This window comes from Mus pahari, chromosome 1 (genome assembly GCF_900095145.1).
Source record: "Mus pahari chromosome 1, PAHARI_EIJ_v1.1, whole genome shotgun sequence".
Taxonomy (NCBI): Eukaryota; Metazoa; Chordata; class Mammalia; order Rodentia; family Muridae; genus Mus; species Mus pahari.
In genome coordinates this window covers 141,440,758-141,458,830 of record NC_034590.1, presented here as the reverse complement: position 1 = coordinate 141,458,830, position 18,073 = coordinate 141,440,758, and the positions used below count along the sequence as shown (strand labels likewise).

At 40.7% G+C, this 18,073-nt stretch overlaps 1 pseudogene; it reads left to right on the top strand.

Annotated features, from left to right (window-relative positions):
* The window catches only part of LOC110332291, a 40,164-nt pseudogene extending 28,449 nt beyond the window's left edge, over window positions 1-11,715 (top strand).
* The last annotated feature ends 6,358 nt before the right edge of the window (window positions 11,716-18,073 follow it).

Below are 18,073 nucleotides of genomic sequence, written 5' to 3'. Positions count from 1 at the left end.
AAGAAGAAGAAGAAGAAGAAGAAGAAGAAGAAGAAGAAGAAGAAGAAGAAGAAGAAGAAGAAGAAGAAGAAGAAGAAGAAGAAGAAGAAGAAAGCAGTGAGTTCCAAACAAATCACACCATACAGCAGGTCTCATGTGGGAGGGGGAAGCAGAGGCAGTCTGGGAAATGGAGAAGAGAAGAGAGAAGACAGAGAAGGAGGCTTTTATCAGGCCCATAACTCATGAGCAAAGGGAAGTGCAACAGGGGCCATGGTGCCTGTGCAAAGGGACAGACACAGGAGTTATACTGTCACCTCTTGGGCTGCTAGAGATGACATGTCTCGTCAACCTTCCATCTTTTCAGGCTGGAAAGATGCCTGATTGTCGTGAAGTCACTTCTAGCTGTCCATGGATGTGCCTGATTGGAAATTGACCTTTGGCCTCCACACATAATTACACTGGTGAACACTTGGAATAGTTTTTTACTAATTAGTTCCATGAGTAAATATTTTTATATTTGTTCTAGTAACATAATTTTAAAAATAGAAACAAACTGAAAACTAGTATATTTGATTCAGAAAGATTAAAATTGTATTTAAATAATACTTTATTTCATTGAAAAGAAGGATAATACAAGTGATCAAAACAAGAGTCATTTGCACATTCTTCATTGTTTGCATTGTCTATAATGCTGTGTTACCTAAGAATATTTTCATGTACATATATGCTGTACTCTCTATCCCCTTCTTCCCTTTGCACCACAGAGCAGTGCCTTTTGCTCCCCTAGGCAGCATTACCTCTGCTTCATCACATATACACATGATTTTGTGTCGCTACATAAATGAGAAAAAAATTCTGTTTTTACTTACAGGACCTCCATACTGATTTCTCTCGTGGCTAGACTAATTTATACTCCCACCAACCAATTGTGGGTTCCCTTCCATCCTTTCTGCTGTTCAACCAAGACTACACCAACAGTCCAATTAATAGCTCAATTAAGATCATTATAAGTAAAATGAGTCCACTATGAACTACTTATGGAGCAGCAGACAACGAGACAACCATCTGCAGTTTCCCAAAATTGTCCCCTGGCCCCACCTACCACACTCCCAATTTATATGGCTTCATGTCTACAACAGAGTTAATTCAGACCTGGGTTCAGATGGTTATTTGCAATTAAAGCAGTAGAGGTGACTACAGGCTCAGAGGTACAAATAGAATCATGGTCTGGGAAATTTATCTTTATCAAGTATTCACTGTCCACTCACTGGATGAATGGACTTTTTGTTGCAGTCTGGCAAATGGAGCTAAATGTTAAAATATAAAGGCAGTCAATGAAGAAAGGGTAGTGTTTTCGAGAAGTTATGCAGAAGATGGTGACATCTTTATATATAGAAAAAGAGACAGACTTTATAACTTATACGAATACTAACACAAAACAGATCCAAAGATACACACACACACACACACACACACACACACACATATGAAAAAAAAACGTATAAAATTTCTAAAAGAAAACACAGAATAAAATTGATGTGACCCTTAATTTACTGATGAGCACTAAACAAAAGCAACATTGATGAAAATATGAAAATTCCAAAGATCCGAGCAAGTGTCTCATCAATGAAGTGATAGATGGATAGGGGGCAGTCAGTGAAGAGATGGCTGAGCTTACGTTTCTGTAGACAGCTGTAACTAAAACAACAATCAGATGTCAGGACAAACTCATTACAGTATCTCAGATCCAGCACATTGACATCGCTGGATGCTGGTGATGATATTAAGCAATGGGAAGTCACTCGTGGCTGTTGAAAGAGAGTTTGGCAGTTTCTAACAAAGACATTCTCAACAAACAATTCAACAGCTGCTCTTGCAATCTATGCTTCATTCACTCAAATTTGTTTGAAAGCAAGTTCACACAAACACCACGCATAAGTGTTCAGAGGAACTTTGTTCATAATCACCAAAGATGGAAGTGTCCAAGTTGTCCTTAACACGGAAATGAGCAAACAAATTGTGATAATCTATAGATTGGAATTCTTCAGAGTTTCGAAGAAATGAGCTCTAGAGCCATCCGAAGGCATGAGTGAATCCTGAATGCACATCTCTAAATAAAAAGAACTTATTTAAGACAGCCACAAACTTCACAATTCAGTTTTCAGAAAAAACAGAAAACAGTTGAGCAGTCACCATGATTCAGAGAGTGACAAAATGAAATGTTAAATGAGTCAAACAGAGAGGGTTATATTGATGGTGAAACAATTATACCTTATTATATTAGCATGACAGAATACCACTTTTCAGAGCTGTAAAACTTCAGAGCAGAGATTAAAGGAAAGGCCATCCAGTAACTGGGCCAGCTTGGATCTATCCCATGGGCAGGCACCAAACCCTGACACTATCACTGATGCCATGTTGTGCTTGCAGAGAGGAACCTAGCATGGCTGTCCTCTGAGAGACTCTACCAGCAGCTGACTAAGATGAAGATACTTACAGCCAACCACTGGACTGAGGTCAGGGACCCCTATGGAAGAGTTAGGGGAGGGATTGAAGGAGCTGAAGGGGATGGCAACCCCATAGGAAGAACAACAGTATCAACCAACCTGGACTCCTGGGAGCTCAGAGACTAAGCCACCAACCAAAGAGCATACATGGACTGATCCAAGCGTCCCCTGAATATATGTGGCAGAGAACTGCCTTGTTTGACCTAAGCGGGAGAGGATGGGACTAATCTTATAAATCCTTGATGCCCCAGGGAAAGAGGATGGGGGTGGTGGTGAATGGATGGGAGAGCACCCTCTCAGAGACAAAGTGGAGGAGTGATGGGGTGAAGAATTCTTAGAGGGAGGACTAAGATGGGGGACAACATTTGTAATGTAAATAAATAAAATATTTTTTAAAAGAGCTGTAAAACCGTAGAGAATAAGTAATAAAACTTAATGTATGTGAATTTTAAGGGGCCAGAGGGGAAATTAGCCTCTCCCAGGTATGAGCCCCTTTACTGACTGTCCAGTGCAGAGTGATCAACCCTGAAACCATTTACACAAAAACAACAAGAATGGTACAACACGTATTTTTATATATTTGTGCACATATATGTACTTGTATATGAATGTAATAATCATAATCAAAGGAAAAGAGACTTTTCACCTGAGAATGAGGGGAACATGAGAGAGGCTGGGGAGAGGAAGCCGGGAGGAGCAAGACGGAAAGAAATAATAGAAATAATTAAGAGTAGCCAAGGTTTAACAGTTCAGATATACTTTAGATAGATAGATAGATAGATAGATAGATAGATAGATAGAGTTCAGATATACTTTAGATAGATAGATAGATAGATAGATAGATAGATAGATAGATAGATAGATGATAGATAGATAGATAGATAGATAGATAGATAGATAGATAGATAGATAGTCAGTCTTCAAAAACATCAGAAATCCACAGAATCTGACATTTAACTTTCATTAATATTAGAAATTTCAATAGAGACATGTCTGCTCCTGACAGTACCCCCTTCACAGTTCAGAGAAGAAATTGAGAATCAAAATCTCCACATGGAGTTGCTCTAGTAATGGCAAGTTAGCCTCTGGACAAAAATTACCCTATTCATCTGCAGACAAAATACTATCCAAAGATAATAAACCGATGTGGGATAGTCTACTGCTAATCTCTGCCAAGACAGAGTAATCTAGTCCTTCATATTCCTGCTTCATTTCAAGGTCTGTCAGATGGTTCTGGAACAGAAAGCTGAAGACAGATGCTCCAACATTATAAGAATTTAGAGGCTGTCCAGTTAGTCATGTCTCTATAATTTGTTTAAGTTTTGAAAGCTATGTTTTTGTGCTTCATATATATCCAGGTTATATTTGTATTATTCTCAGATTTCTGACAGGCTTGAAGACTAGTTATAGTCTCATAATCAAACTCAAGTTGTTTAGCAGTGAGAGAGATAATATAGATTTGAAAAGATGGTTTTCAGATGTTAATGCAAGCTAAAATAAGAACATAATTCAGGTATAGAATCGTAAGCTCTTTAAGTTGGGATAAATGGTAGACTACTTCATCTAATTGACAAATATGATGGACTAGATATTAATTGTACATCATATTTTGTAATTTACATAATTGTTATGGTTATGCACAATTTATGTCTGTGAGAAAAGAGCCTTTTTTAATTAGATATTTTCTTTATTTACATTTCAAATGTTATCCCCTTTCCTAGTTTCCCCTCTGAAAATCCCCTACCCCCTCCCAACCTCCCCCTGCTCCCCAACCTACCCACTCCCATTCCCAGTCCTGGCATTCCCCTATACTGGGGCATAGAACCTTCACAGGACCTAGGGACTCTCCTCCCATCGATGGCCAACTAGGTCATCCTCATCTACATATACAGCTAGAGCCACATGTCCCACCATGTGTTTTCTTTGGTGGTTTAGTTCCAAGGAGCTCTGGGGGTACTGATTAGCTCATATTGATGTTCCTCCAATGGGGCTTCAGACCCCTTCAGCTGAAAAGAGACTTTTTAATGGACAAAAAGGAGTAATTGAAGTGGATTTGGCCTAATGCTGCATGTGTTATAATGTTAATTTTGGTCCCCAAAACTGCTTACATGAGTGTCTGCATGTAAAGCACTGAGGGACCCTGCCCCCCAGTTGGCTCCATTTGGTAAATAAAGATGCTGGCAGCCAATGGCTGGGTAGGACAGACAGGGGTGGAACTTTTAGGACTATGGACTTAGTAGAAAGAAGAAAGGAAGAAAGAGAATAGCCATGAGAAGGGTGTAGGATGGACCAGTCATGTAAGAATTCCAGTAAGTGGCTCTATTGGCCACTTCTCCAATTGGATCTCTGATAAAAGAGATGAAATAATAGATTTTAAAAGTTTTTAACTCCAGAATACCAGAGGGGAGTGTTTGCTAGTCGTGGGAAGGGTTAGAAGTGCCCAGTCTTTGGTTTATTTACTAATTGGAGCCAACTGGGGGAAGGTCCCTCAGTGTCTTACATGCGGACACTCATGTAATCAGTTTTGGGGACCAAAATTAACAACACAAGCAGCATTAGGCCAACCCCACTTCAATTCCTTATCAATTTCACATCATGTACCCCAATTCCACTCATCTCCCTACTCCTCCATATCAAGCCTCTACTTTCAACCTCTCCCCTCCAAGGAAAACAAGAAAAACAACAACAATACAAAACAACAAAAATGTCTCCATGGAAGCTGCAAGGTGTCACACAGTATACCCTTTTGTCCACACAGCTTTACTTGCAAAGTAAACAAAAATTGCTCATTGTAATGAGCCATCGGTCTGGTTCAGATCCTCTGGCTTCTGCTACCCTAGCAATACTGGATCATCACCTGGACTCCTCTCCTAGGCTGCTGTTGCCCTGTGTCATGGACATCCTGCAGCTTTGGATCTGCAGGACCAGCATCTTTACCTGCTCCAGGTAAAGTTCATAAAAGGGGTAGATTGTGGGGTGGCCTAACTCAAAACCTGGGTAGTAGCTGAGTTGGGCTGACCACCAGCTTTTTTGAACCCACATACCGGGGCCAGCTCTCCTCCTTTGCCTAGGGGAGGAGCAGGGACAGCACTACTGTCTGCAGCAGCCCAGACTAGGGGCTTCTGCATGGCCTTTGGTGGTAACGTGGGCCATGGGCATTGACACAGACACCTGCTGCTATAGGACCACAGACACAGACCTGCCCCTCAACAACAGTACAGGCCGGGACTTTACCATGGCCTCAGGTGGCAGTGAAAGCCACTCATGTCAGGTTGCTCCTCATCACCCTTGCATCTCCAGTTTTGCCTCTCTTCATAGTGTACAAACCATTCAGCTTCTCTGTCTCTCCCATTTCTCTATCACATACTTGCTCTCTGTATTGGTACCTCCATGCTCCATGTCAGTAATGGCATCTTCTTTTGAAGGGTAGGGTGGTTAAATGTTTGTCCAAACCAAAGATTCCAAAGGAAATAAATACCTGGTTAAAGTCAAGCACGGCACAGTAAAACTGTAATTCAGCATAGAGTCTTCCAGTCTCATGGTTGTACTGCCCCACAACCAACTAGGAAGATCAGCAGATAGTCCAGTGATGAGAGATAAACACAGAGGGACATGCCAGTCAGCTGTGAGTCTCCACTCTGCAGGTGCTGCTCTTGTTCCTGGGCTAGGATGTAGCTCTGTGAGTCACAGTGACTCATGCAGTGGTCAGCTTTCTGAAAGGACAAAGGCACAGACCCACTGGCATTTGGTACTGACAGTGTAACTCACCATTTTCCAAAGAGCAAGAACAGCAATCATTGTATCCAGTGTCACTTCTCTTCATAGCACACAAAGCTCCTACTCTTCCCCTTCCATCTCTTCACCACCTACTTACTCACTTCCCACTGTAGTATTATCCCTGAGTTTCCTGCCAGATCCTTTAGTAAAATATTTTAATAAGCATGGAGGAGAATAATGATGAAAGAAACTGAGGTAAAAAACAAGGTGCAATTTACACAATGAAGTACTACTCAGCTATTAAAAACAATTAATTTATGAAATTCTTGGGCAAATGGATGTATCTGGAGGATATCATCCTGAGTGAGTTAACCTAATCGCAAAAGAAGTCACTTGATATACACTTACTGATAAGTGGATATTAGCCCAGAAACCTAGAATACCCAAGATACTATTTGCAAAACACAAGAAAATCAAGAAGAAGGAAGACCAAAGCATGGATACTTCATTCCTCCTTAGAATAGGGAAGAAAATACCCTTGGAAGGAATTACAGAGACAAAGTTTGNAGCTAAGATGAAAGGATGGACCATCCAGAGACTACCCCACCCAGGGATCCATCCCATAATCAGCCACCAAACACAGACACTAGTGCACATGCCAGCAAGATTTTGCTGAAAGGACACTGATATAGCTGTCTCTGTGAGGCTATTCCAGTGCCTGGCAAATACAGAAGTGGATGCTCACAGTCATCTGTTAGATGGAACACAGAGCCCCCAATGGAGGAGCTAAAGAAAGTACCCAAGGAGCTGAAGGGGGTCTGCAACCCTATAGGTGGAACAACGATATGAACTAACCAGTACCCCCAGAGCTCGTGTCTCTAGCTGCATATGTAGCAGAAAATGGCCTAATTGGCCATCATTGGGAAGAGAGGCCCCTTGGTCTTACAAACTTTATATGCCCCAGTACAGGGGAATGCCAGGGCCGAGAAGTGGGAGTGGGTGGGTAGGGGAACAGGGCAGGAGGGGGAGGGTATAGGGGACTTTTGGGATAGCATTTGAAGTGTAAATGAATAAAATATCTAATAAAAATTGAAAAAAATTTAAAAAGAAGAATCTTATCATATAAAAAACAAACAAACAAACAAAAACCAAAACAAAACAAGGTGTGGCTTAGTCAGTTACTTGATAACTCAGGCAGTCCTAACAAAGGGCCACAAATTGTAAGAATGCCTTATTTCTGAAGTTTGAAGTCCAGAATCATCAAAGGGCGAGCAGAGTCATGCTCTTAGAGGATCTGCAGCCACTTCACACCTTCTAATACCTCAGGAATTCCTTGGCCTGGAATGGCAACACTCCAATACCTGCCCCTGTCTTCATGTGACATTCAATCCATGTCTCTCAAATTGAGGATGATTTTGTTTCAGTATCCCTACTATTCAGCATTTAAGACCGAATCCACATCATACTTCTCCCATAAATCTATCCCCATGGTGAACTTCACTGGTTTCTAAAGACCGTAGAGCTAAAGAGACACATCCCTGTAGAGATTTATGAAGTGGAAAATTCTGGTTTCTTTGGAGACTCAATTGTGCCATGTGATGTTTTTCTGGAAACTGTCTTATAAGAGGATATTTTTGCTGAAGCAGACACACGGGAAAGTGTTTTGCTGTGAACAAACATGTGGTGTTTTTCCAGAGGCAGCTTGGAAAAAAAAAGGTATGTGTTGTTGTGCTACAGCAGATGCTTAAGAAAACCTGTGATGTTTGGAAAGGGTATAAATATAACCCAACAGACAGTGGATGACACTGCATGGTTCACCTTGCCACTCTTTGCTGATCAGCATTTGCTGTGACTTATAGAGAGAAATGCCACCAAAAAACTTCTGGTGGTGTTCTGGCAGCTTCTTGCTGCTTCTGAAGACTCAGGCCTATTGGCAGAGCCTTGCAGTTTCTTCTGGATAGATTTACCATTGCTGATTTCTGAACGGTGTTTGCAAATGGATCTAGCTGCCACTGCTGATTAGTGTTAACTGAACTGCTGATACCCTTATTAAAATTAGGTTTTGAAAAATACATGCCTACAGATTTATTTACATCTGAGCATGTTGGACACCAGCTGAAAATTCAAGCCTCTAGTCATCATTTCAGTGGGTTTTCTGTTATGAAACAAAAGACAAGCAGATCCTTCTTGTGGCATGAACTGGCTAGGTGATCACTAGCCCAAGTACACAGTACTTTCCAGTTTCCATTACAGTTGCCATGTGACTGGGTCCTGACACTACAATGTGTAAAGAACTCAGGCATCACATTTCCAGACCTGGATGTAAAAATCTTGACCTGGCTTGAATTTCCATTTAGTATAGCACATAGGAAATTTAACATCATGGTTCTTAGTACCCTAGCATTCATACACCCAGGTTCAATCCCCAGTACCATACGCAAAGACAAGAAAAGTTAACATAGGGTTTTGTCAGTTTTGATAAGAGCTTAGGGCAAGCTTTCTGTTTCCCTAGATCTAATCCCTCAGTTTCATCCCTAGTACTGCAATAGATCACCAGCTGTTCATCTCCTGTGGATCACACAGACCATCTCCTATCCCCCCGTCACAGAATTCCAACCCCCAACTCCAACAGGCACCTGCTGGCAACCCAAGAACTTCCTAGAGCAACGAGTAGGCTGAAGGCACAACCATACTTCCTACTGCTCCTAAGATCCACTCCCCCTAGTCTCATCCCAAGTTCTGTATCAGAAAACATGCTCAGATCTCCCACTCCTTTCTAACCCTATCCCCAGTGGATCACAAAGACCTCCTTTAACCTTCCTTTCCCCAGCTCATTCCAGTATCCCAGCCTCCAACACCAACAGGCATTTACTGTGAACACACCAACTGAACAGGCCAAGGTAACAAGCAACCTGCTGCCTCCACACTCCAAAAGTCCAGGTAGGAGAGGGAAACAAAGAGACAAAGCATCCACCTAACAAAGACAAATCCAAAAGGGAATCAGCACCTAGACATACAATCATCTGAAACTCAGATGCCTGGATACCATCATAAAAACACAGTAACAGTCAGAGCAATGTTTCTCCAGTAAAGCCCAGCTACCCTACCACTGCAGGCCCTGAATAATCTAACATAGCTGAAGTACAAGAGGATGACCTTAAAACCAACTCTATGAAGACAGTAGTGGTCCTTAAAGAACAATTGAATGAAGAAAGAATAACAATAGAGAGGAATTTCTTAAAGAAACCCAGGAAAACAAAAAACAAACAAAAAAGACATAATGAATAATTTCCAAAAAGCATGCACAAACAGTTGGAAGAAACAACTAAAACTGTTCAAGACCTGAAAATCAAATTAGAGTTAATAAAGAAATTCTGAAAATGAAAAACTTAGGAATTCATAAAGGATATACAGTAGCAAACCCCATCAACAGAATTCAAGAGACAGAAGAGAGAATCTCAGACATTAAGGATAATAGAAGAAATGGATACCTCAGTCAAAGAAAATGTTATATCTAAAATACTTCTGACATAAAACATCCATGAAATCTGGGACAGTATAAAAAGACCAATCATAAGAATAGTAGGGATAGTGGAAGCATAAGAAATCCAGATCAATGGCCCAGAAAATGTCACCCACAATTCTTCGGAAAACTTTCTAACCTCAAGAAGTAGATGGCTATAAAAGTACAAGAAGCATACAGAACACAAATATATTCAAGCAGAAAAAAAATCCCCTTGCCACATAATAACCAAAATACTAAACATACGGAACAAAGAAAGTGTATTAAAAGCTGTAAGGGAAAAAGGCCATGTACCATATAAACGAAGACTTATTAGAACTACATCTGACTTTTCAATGGAGACTCTAAAAGCCAGAAGGACTTGGACAGATGTGCGGCAGACTCTAAAACCACAAATGCCGACCAGACTACTATTAAACAGCAAAACTTTCAATCATCTGGGCTAGAAGAAGGAAATTAGATAGTCCATGATAAAGTCAAATTAAGCAATATCTATCTACAACTGCAGCCCTGCAGAAGGTCATAGAAAGATAGGTGATAGAAGTTTCCAACCTAAGGAGGCTAACTCAACCCATGAAAACACAAAAAATAAATGATCTCAGACCAGCAAAATCAAAAGAAAGGAAACACATACATACAACAACAACAACAACAACAGTAAAATTACAGAAATTATCAATTATTGGTCATTGATATCTGTCAATATCAATGGTTCTCAATTCCCTAGTAAAAAGATGCAGACTAACAGAATGGATGCAAAAACAGTATCCATCCTTCTGCTGCATACAAGAAACACACTTCAACGTCAAGGATAGACATTACCTCAGGGTAAAGGTGCCACAGACTGCCTTTTCTTAAAAACAGTTTCTCCGCAGGGGCTTTCCTGCTGTGCTTGATGCTTGGCTAAAGTGTGGGCCTCTCAGGCTCCACTGTGTAAACTGAGGCTAAATCAGCAGATAAAGTTTTACCCATTTTTATTTCCCAATATGAAACACAGAACAGTCACTCATTCAGACAATGAGACAAAAACATACATGAATTGACACATGGAAGATTGGTGCACCAAACATGGACAATAATAGAAGGAGAACTTCTGTAAGGGCCAGAGTGAAGGTCCTCTTTGCCCAGCCATATGTTATTGAAGTGATTCTTACTTTAGCCTATCCTGTGGCAACAGTAAGACACAGAGCACCTGGGCAGTAAATGCTCCAGTATATAGGGTGGCCTTGCTAGTCCATTAGCGTTCCCCGTAGCATCATGAAAGGCGTTCCTGAATAAAGTGCTGTTGAGAAGGATCTCAGGCATCCTGTCGTTCTTGCTGGTCAAGGCCGGTGGCGACACTCTCCAACTTTGGCTGTCTCCAGAATCTCTATTTGAATGATATCTACCTTCTAGAAGACTCCCTTGACAAGTGGCTCAGCTACCTGAAGACCCCTTTGAAGACCTTGTCAATTAGGGACTGCCCTCAGCTCTTAAAGTCAGACTTCCAGTGCCTGCCCCATTGTCTGAATATTTGTAAGCTCAAGCATCTGAAGCTAAATGCTCTCTTTCTTTCTGATGTAGGCTATGAGCTTCCAGGGCTCATCCTTGAGAAAGTCACAAGTACCCTGCAAATTCTGGAACTGGAGCTGTGTGGGATGACGGACCCCTCATTTCAAAGCCCTCATGCCTGCCCTGAGCAAATGCTCCCAGCTCTTCAAAGTCACCTTCTATCATAATGACATCTCTCTGCTTGTCCTGAAGACCCTTTTTGTCACACAGCCAAGGTGAGCCAGCTGACTCAGGAGCTGTACTCTGCCCCTCAGGAATGCTATGAGGATTACTAGATTTAAGAAACTTTGTCCAGAACTGCTGAATATACTTAAGGCCAAAAGGCAGCCCAAGAAAGTCTCCTTTGCTACACGTACCTGCTTGAGTTGTTTACATTTCTGTCGTTACTATTATAACCTGGAGGTTACAGATTGCCTTTGTCAGTGCATTTGTCAGTAAGTAGAATAAGGTTGCTTCTGGTACCAAGAATTGAGCACTATGTATGTGTATGTCCTTATTTGCATATAGTAAAGATTCTGAGTTTTGGGGATAAAAAAAAATAAAGGTAACAGTAAGAATTGAGGTATATTTTGACCTTTACGAAGTCTCTTTTTATACTTTAACCATAACTCTTAATTTTACCTAAAGCATCAGAATCCACAACTTGAAGTTTTTCTTATGACTGAGGCTGTGTCCTACGATGAGGTCCACAGTTTCTGAACCTGGCTAAGAGACTGCCCCTGTACTTTGTCTTTCCCGCTTCTGTAGTGAGCAGAGCCCCACCATTATGGAACTTTGAATTACAATCATTTTTCCAAGGTTCTACCACCTCGTGGGCAGAGACCTGGAGAAAGGCCCTTCTTGGTTCCTGAGGGATTTTTACAATCCTTCCTCAGGTGCCCCGGTTTCTTGCAACCGAAACATGCAGCTTTCATTCCCGAGAACACTTTTCATTCTCACAGGTTTTCTTAAAACTAGCGCTGAGTTTCCCCTTTCACCACTTCAGCGTAGGCCATTACTACGGCTGGTGAGACATCTAAACGCGCTTTAATGTAAAGACTGCCCCATGAAAAAATTAATTTCTCGTCCTTAACGGGTTTAACTACCAACCGGTCTGCAGCATGGAAATGAGATCCTATCCTAACTCATCTGTGACCGAGACCCCTTCCACGCAGATAGGAGACCCCACAAAGGAGGTAGTCTTCCACATAAAGGGTTGGAAACAGATTTTTTAAAACACCTAAGAACTAATCTGGGGTAGCCATTTTCATATTTAATAAGATAGACTTCGAACCAAATCTAATAGAAAGGTGTAAGGGTAGACACCACATAATCATTATGGGAAAATCCATGGAGATGATATTTTCATTCTTAACATATATGTCCCAAACACAAGGGCACTCAAGTTTGCAAAAGAACTGCTAGTACAGTATAAATCACACATTATACACACTGATGGTGGGAGACTTGAATGTTCTACTCTTATCAATAAGACAGTTCATCCAAACAAAACTAAACAGAGAAATACTGGTGCTAACAGACATTATAAGCCAAATGGACCTAACATATCTACAGAATATTTCACCCAAACAGCAACAACAAAAAATACCTTCTTCTCAGCACCTCATAGAACTTTCTCCAAAACTGACCACGTACTTAGACACAAAGCAAGTCTTACCAGATGCAAGAAAATGGAAATAAATCCCTACATCCTTTCAAACCACCATGGATTAAAGGTGGATATCAACAGATATCAACAACAGAAGCAACAGAAAGCTTAAAAACTCAAGGAAACTGAACAAATCTCTACTGAATGAAAAATAAGTCAAGAGAGAGGGAGGGGGAGGGAAAGAGAGAAAATAAAAGACTTTCTAGAGTTCAGTGAATACAAAGCATACCCATACTCATGGGACACAATGAAAGCATTGGTAAGAGGAAAGTCCATAGAACTAAATGCCTATATAAAAAAAATAAGAGAGAGATCTCATACTAGCACTTAACAGCACATTTGAAAGCTCTAGAACAAAAAGAAGTATACTCAAAAGGAGTAGACAACAACAAATAATCAAACAGGGCTGAAATCAATGAAATAGAAAGATACAAGAAACTTCTGGGACAGACTCCGTTTCTGGCTCCAGACATCCGGCACCTTTCCCGCCCGAGGAGGGGTGTCTGCCCGGGAGGAGTCTCAAGGCCTGAGCTGGCTGGAGAGCCATCTTTGCTCCGGTTCGCTTAGGCTCCAGTCTGCGCTAGCAAGAGTGTGGACCACAGAAGCTACACAGCTTCGGGACAGACAGAAGCAACCAAACTTCTGGGACAGACCCTGTTTCGAGCTCCAGAAATTTGGGCACCTTCCTCGCCAGAGGAAAGGTGGCCACCTGTGAGGGCTCTGTTTTCCAGAGCAGGTGAGAGAGTCATATTGTGTCCAGGGTCCCTCAGTGGCTAGTCTGTGCAGGTGAGTGAATAAACTGCAGAGGCAACACATCTTCTGGGACAGGCCCTGTTTTGGGCCTACATCTTCAGCCAGGAGGCAGATCTGAACACCAGGCCTCTGTGCACCTTCCCTGCTAGAGGAGAGCTTCCCTGCAGAGAGTAATCTGACCACTGAGACTCAGGAGAAAGCTGGACTCCCAGGACTGCTGACAGAGGCTAACTGAATCATAGGAGGAACAAGCTCCAACCAGAGACAACTATAACAACTCCAGAGATCACCAGATGGTGAAAGGCAAACATAGGAATCTTACTAACAGAAACCAAGACCACTCACNATCATCAGAACCNAGCACTCCCACCTCAGTCAGTCCTGAATACCNCAACACACCCGAAAAGCAAGAATCAGATTTTAAAGCATACCTCATGATGCTGGTAGAGGACTTTAAGAAGGGCATTATTAAAGAAATGCAGGAGAATGCTGCTAAAGAGATACAAGTCCTTAAAGAAAAACAGGAGAATACCATGGACAACCCATTATTCAAACTAACTAAAAAGATGGAGAGAGAATATCCAAATTAGCCAAATCAGAAATGAAAATGGGGATAGACAGCAGACACCAAGGAAATCCAGAAAATCATAACTATGTACTTTAAAACCTGTATTCCACCAAATTGGAAAAAATCTAAAAGAAATGAATAATTTTCTCAATAAATACCACTTACCAAAGTTAAATCAAGATCAGATAATTTAAATAAACTTATAACCCCTAGGGAAATAGAAGCAGTCATTAAAAGTCTCTCAACCAAACAGAGCACAGGATCAGATGGTTTTAATTCAGAATTCTACCAGACTTTCAACAATGAGTTAATACCAATACTCCTCTAATTATTCCACAAAATAGAAACAGAAGGAACATTGCCCAAATCACTTTGGAAAGCTGATACCTAAACCACATAAAAACTTAACAAAGAGAATTGCAGACCAATTTTCCTTATGAATATAGATGCAAAAATGCCCAATAACAAACTGAATCTAAGAATACATCAAAAATATCATCCCCGTGATCAAATAGGTTACATCCCAGAGATGCAGGGATGGTTCAATATACAAAAATCAGAAAATGTAAACCACCATATAAACAGATTAAAGAAAAAAACACACATATGATCATCTCATTGGATGTAGAAAAGGCTTTTGACAAGATCCAATACCATTTCATGATAAAAGTCCTGGAGAAATTAAGGATATTATGCCTAAACATAATAAAGGCAATTTATAGCAAGCCTATAACCAACATCAAATTATAAATTGAGAACTCCAAGCAGTTCCACTAAAATCCAGAACAAGACAAGGTTGTACATTCTCTTTATATCCATTCAATACAGTACTTGAAGTTTTATCGCGAGCAATAAGACAACAGAAGGAGATCAAGGAAGTACAAGGCGGGAAGGAAGAAGTGAAAGTAGCATTATTTGAAGATTATATGATAGTATACACAAATGACCTTAAAAACTCCACAAGGGAACTCATATAGCTGATAAACACATTCAGTAAAGTGGCCGGAAACAAGATAAACTAACTAAATAAATAAATAAATAAATAAAATTTTTAAAAAAATTAACTTTCCTGTATACAAATGACAAATGAACTGAGAAAGAAATCACAGATACAACACCTTTCACAATATCCTCAAATAATATAAAAATATCTTGGTAACTCTAACCAAGCAAGTGAAAGACATGTATGATAAAAACTTCATGCCTTTGGAGAAAGAAATTGAAGATATCAGAAGTGGAAAGATCTCCTGTGCTCATGGATCAGCAGGATTAACTTAGTAAAAATGACCATCCTACCAAAAGCAATCTACAGATTCAATACAGTCCCCATCAAAATCCCAACACCATTTTTTACAGACCTTGGAAGGACAATTCTCAACTTCATTTGGAAAAACAAAGAACAACAAACCAGAATAGCTAAAACAATTCTGAATAATAAAAGAACTGCTGGAGGTATCACTATCACTGATTTCAAGTTATACTACAGAGCTATAGTGATTTAAAAAAAACACATGACAATTAGCATAAAAACAGACATGTTGATCAATTGAATCAAATTGAAAAAGACATAAATCTAAACACACATGGACACCTGGGTTTTTTGTTTTGTTTTGTTTTTTGTTTTTTGTTTTTATAAAGAAGCCAGAACTACAACAAAACTTCAACAAATGGTGCTGGTCTAATTGGATGCCTGTGTGTAAAAAAAAAAAAAAAAGCAAGTAGATATATATCTATCAAAACCTCAAGTCCAGGTTAATTAAAGACCTCAGCATAAAACACTGGACCTGATAGAAGAGAAAGTGTGGAGTAGCCTTGAATGCATTTGCACAGGAGATGACTTTCTGAATGGAACTCTGATAGTATAGGTGCTGATGCCAGCAATTAATAAATAGGACCTCATGAAACTGAAAAGCTCCTGTAAGCTAAAGGACACCATCAATCCATCAAAGAATGGGAAAATATTTTTACAAATTCTATATCCAATGGAGAACTTATATCCAAAATATTTAAAGAACTCAAGAAACTTGATACCAACAAAAAAAATTAACTTAAAATTGGGATACAGTTCTAAACAGAGAATTCTCAATAAGAGAATCCCAAATGACTGAGAAACACTTAGAGAAATGAGAGAGTGTGAGAGAGGAGGAAGAAGGAGACACGGGGAGGGGGGCATGGGGGGCAATATGGACTATGAGCATGTGACCATGAGGGCTGGCTGACGGAGCAGTAGCAGAGTAAATGGAAGAGATGCAGGTGTTTATGGGCATTTGGCAGGGGTGGCAGACAAGATAACTTAGAGGATTCATATCTGCCCAGCTGTAGTGCTATAGGGCTTGTGATAAATCTAAAAGTTCTCTGTGTCTTTTATTTGGAAAATAGCGGTTAATGGGATAACTGTTGCCACAATGATTTCTTCTATTAATTAATATATACAGAATACTAGTGCTCATTTTACAGAAATCAATATGGTAGTTCCTTAGATAATTGGGAATCCATCTACCTCAAGATGATTTTGGGGCATATACTCAAAGGACATTCCATCCTACCACATGGGCACTTTCTCAACCATATTCATTGTGGCTTTATTCATAATAGCCAGAAGCTGGAAACAAACTAAATGTCCCTCCACAGAAGAATTGAAAAAGAAAGTGTGGTATATTTACATAATGGAGTGTTACTTAGCTGTTTAAAAAGAAAAATGATGCCTTTAATTCAAGTATTGAGTGTCCAGAAGGCAGAGACATACGAATACAGAGCGAGTTCCAGGACAGCCAGTGCTGTTACACAGAAAAATCCTGTCATGGGAGGGGGTGGGGTGGGGGGAGCAGGCATCATGAATTGAACTAGAAAAATCATTCTGAGCAAGGCAATACAGACTCCAAAACATAAATATGGTATGTATTCAATTATATATGGACATTAGCCATCAAGTAAATGATAACCAAGCTACAATCTGCAGACCTAGAGAGGTTAGGCTAAGAGGAGGGGTCTGGGGCGGGGGAATGCATGGATCTCCCCAGGAAGGGGACATAGACTAGAGTTTGCAGGTAGACCCAGGGTGGGTGAGGACAGGAGTGGGCGCATTTGGAGGATAGGGCGGAATCCAGTGCTGTGGAAAGCTTCCTGGAATCGATGATGACGCTGATCCTAAGGCAGACTCCTAGTAATGGGGGAGAGTCTCAGCTGGCCATCTCTTACAGGCACATAAGGCTTCCAGTGTTAGAACTGGGTTGCTAGCCAAGGAGGTCCCATGGAAATCCCCAGGCAAGCCAGGCTGACGCTTGGACAGAGGGTTGCTCTCGGCAAACTGACAGTTGGCCCCCATTGCTAAGGATAACATTCACACAACCCACGGAACATGGAAAAGTTAAGCTGGTGCCTACGTAGCCTTTGCCCTAAGTTCCAGTCTCTTTCATTCAGAAAAGTACCCTGCAGGCTACCAAAAAAGAAACGTTGACACCAACCCAGCCACAAAACCCTTAATGTACAATCTTATCCTGTCTGCATTGTATGCTGGCACAGAACTTGTAGGATTAGTCAACTAACGTCTGATCTGGCTTAAGGCCACTCCATGAGAAGGAACCCATACCCTACACTGCTTGAGGCAGCAAGATCCAGAGAGACTAGATAGCCCAGAATCCTAGGGTAAATCCAAAACACTACAGTCTGAAGAAAAAAAAAAACACATCAATGAAATGACTCCTAATGATATTCTGCTATACTCATAGATCAGTGCCTTCTCCTGACATCATCAGAAAGGCTTCCTCCAGCAGCAGATGGGAGCAAAGGCAGAGACCCACAGCCAGACATTATGTAGAGAGAGAGTC